Source organism: Empidonax traillii, unplaced genomic scaffold, assembly GCF_003031625.1.
Source record: "Empidonax traillii isolate 1590-97213 ecotype Southwest subspecies unplaced genomic scaffold, ASM303162v1 scaffold2497:size23065, whole genome shotgun sequence".
Taxonomy (NCBI): Eukaryota; Metazoa; Chordata; class Aves; order Passeriformes; family Tyrannidae; genus Empidonax; species Empidonax traillii.
Genome location: NW_020957690.1, coordinates 6919 through 9686, shown reverse-complemented (window position 1 = coordinate 9686; position 2768 = coordinate 6919). Strand labels below are relative to the sequence as shown.

The following is a 2768-nucleotide window of genomic DNA, read 5'->3' as shown; positions in this document are numbered from 1 at the left end:
GGACACCTCTCCCAAACCCTTGCAAAGGCCAGAGCCATCCCAGAGGTTCCTGGGGCCTTGGCAAAGGCAGACATGGAACCAGTCTGCAAACAGGGCAGCAAGGAGGCTTGGCAGAGTTCCAGACTGCTCAGGCTCAGCAGGGAAGGGGACATGGCAAGTCCTCCTGCAGCCACTGCCAGGCATGGGAAGGACAAGGCAGGGATTGCAAAACCCCTGTGGGAGGGAAAAGAAGGGGATGTTGTGTGTCTCCTTAGAGCCAGACTGGTGACAGCTGGACTGGACACGTGAAACATGTGATGGGTGGGAAGTTGAAGAACTGATGAGGGTGAAAAGCCATGGCGCAAATTCCTCTTGGCTGTAAATCCCAGGTGACATCCCTCAGGGACCAGCCCTTGACCATTGCAATGGAACATTTTTATTGTGTCTCTGACTGATGGGATGAAATGCACTTTCCATTCCTTTGGGGATGATGCCAAGTTGCAGCGAGTCTGAGAAATCTCTTCTAGGTAATGGTGATTGTAAAAAATCTGGTCAAGGTAACTGAGTTGGATAAACTTGATTTGCCATCAGGGGCCCACCAAGGCAAAAGACAATGAAAAAAAACCTCATGGGTCAGAGGAAAGGCAATTCAAAAGGGGGGCAAAAAGATCAAACACAAACAAACCAAACCCAAACAAACCCAGAATGACAGAATATGCTGAGTTGCAAGGGACCCCAAGGATCATCCAGTCCAGCCCTTAGCCCTGCACAGGACCATCCCCAAGGGTCACACCATGAGCCTCAGACTACTATCCAAAAACTTCTTGAGCTCTGGCACTTGGCCTTGTTGACCCTCCTCCAAGTGTCCTGGGCCCATCGATGAAGCCTGTCCAGATCCCTCTGCAGAGCCTTCCTGCCCTCGAGCACATCAACACTCCCACCCAGCTTGGTGTCACCTGTGAACTGACTGAGGCTGCCCTGATCCCCTTGTGCAGATCATTGACAAAGATATTGAACTGCCCTGAGCTCAGAGTTGAGCCCTGGGAACACCCCTGGATGGAACTCCATTCCCCACCACTCCTTGGGCCAGCCCAGCCACACAGATTTAGCTCTGCACAGCACAGGAATTCCTTCACTTTCTCCTTTTCCTCCCTCTGTGGATCGTGGGAACTTGGGACTTCAGTGTGTGATTCGCTGTGTGCAAATATGGACAGAATCCAGGGCAGGGAGTGTTTGGGGGATCTTGGGATCTGTGCTTGACACAGAAGGGGTTTGCCATTGGTCTCATACTATCTACTGTGCAAAGTGGACTTCAGTGGTTCAGTGGAACCAAAGTGGACTTAGTATACAGCAGAGGATTAAGGGATTTTTTACTAATCTGTGCCTTCCTCTGGTTTTGTTTGCTGGCAATAAATGAACATCCCTCTGTGTCTCGTGCAGCTCTTTCTCCAAGCCAAGCAGGTGGGAGTTGGTGCCAAGGAGCTGAGACCTGCAGGCCCAGCCTTTAGTGGAGGAAGCTCAGATTGGCCCAAGGCTGCTTTGAGTCCCAGGGGTTGGATGAGGGAATGGTGGGGTGGGGATAGGGATAAAATCTGATGGATTGCCAGACATAAAAGGTCTTGATTTTTGTATCTATTCAGAGTGAATTAGGAGGTGCCTGGGATAAAAATCAACTGGGGATTGCTGATAACAATGTAAAAAAAGGAAAAAAATAAGCAGTGCATAAAAAAGGAAACATTTTCTCATTGCTTCTTTCATATAATATATTCACTCTGAATACACTTCTGAGATCTGCTTAATAAACCACAAAAGAATTGAAGACTTAGAAGTAAATTATTCCCAGGGGCTTGTCTGGTTAAGATGCCATCACTGAGAAGAGAGTGTGGAGGAATGAGCAGACAAGGACACCATTCCTGGGCTGGGGAAGGAGGAACTGAGAGTCCCTGGTTCCAGGTGACAAATGGCCTGTGGGATGTTTCTGTGAGAGCCCATAATGGCTGTGCTGGTTTCAGGGGGAGTCCAGTTGAATTTCTTCCCCTTGGCCAGTGCAGGGCTGTGTTTTGGATTTGTGCTGAACACAGGGTTGATAATCACAGAGTCACAGAATGTGCTGAGATGGAAGGGACCCCCAAGGACCATCCAGTCCAATCCTCAGCCCTGCAGAGGACCATCCCCAAGGCTCACACCATGAGCCTGAGAGGATCATCGAAACACTTGTTGAGCTCTGTCAGCCTTGGTGCTGTGCCCACTGCCCTGGGGAGCCTGTTCAGTGCCAACCACCCTCTGGGGGAAGAACATTTTTATAAAATCCAACCAACCCTGTCCTGACACAACTCCAGGCCATTCCCTCAGTCCTGTCTCTTGTCCCCCCAGAGCAGAGCTCAGTCCTGCCCCTCCTCTGCCCCTGCCCAGGAAGTTGTGGCTGCAGTGAGGTCTCCCCTCAGTCTCCTCTTCTCCAGCTGAACACACCAAGTGCCCTCAGGGTTCCTCACACGCCTTCAAATCCAGGCCATTCCCCATCCTTGCTGCCTCCTTTGGACACTCTCCAATGGCTCAATCTCTCCCTTCCATTGTGTCCCCCAAACTGCCCCAATCTTGCTGGTGAGGCCGCCCCAGGGCAGAGCAGAGCGGGACAATCCCCTCCCTGCTGCCCCCAGCACAGGGATGTCCCTCCTGGCTGCCAGGGCACTGCTGACTCAGGGACAACTGGCACCCACCAGCACCCCCAGGGCCCTTTCCCAGCTCTGCTTCCCAGCCTCTCATTCCCAGTGTGTCCGTCCAGCCGGGGT

General features: G+C 51.9%; 1 pseudogene; it reads left to right on the top strand.

Annotated features, from left to right (window-relative positions):
- Positions 1–1115: 1115 nt before the first annotated feature.
- Positions 1116–2768, top strand: part of LOC114071988 — an 8072-nt pseudogene continuing 6419 nt past the window's right edge.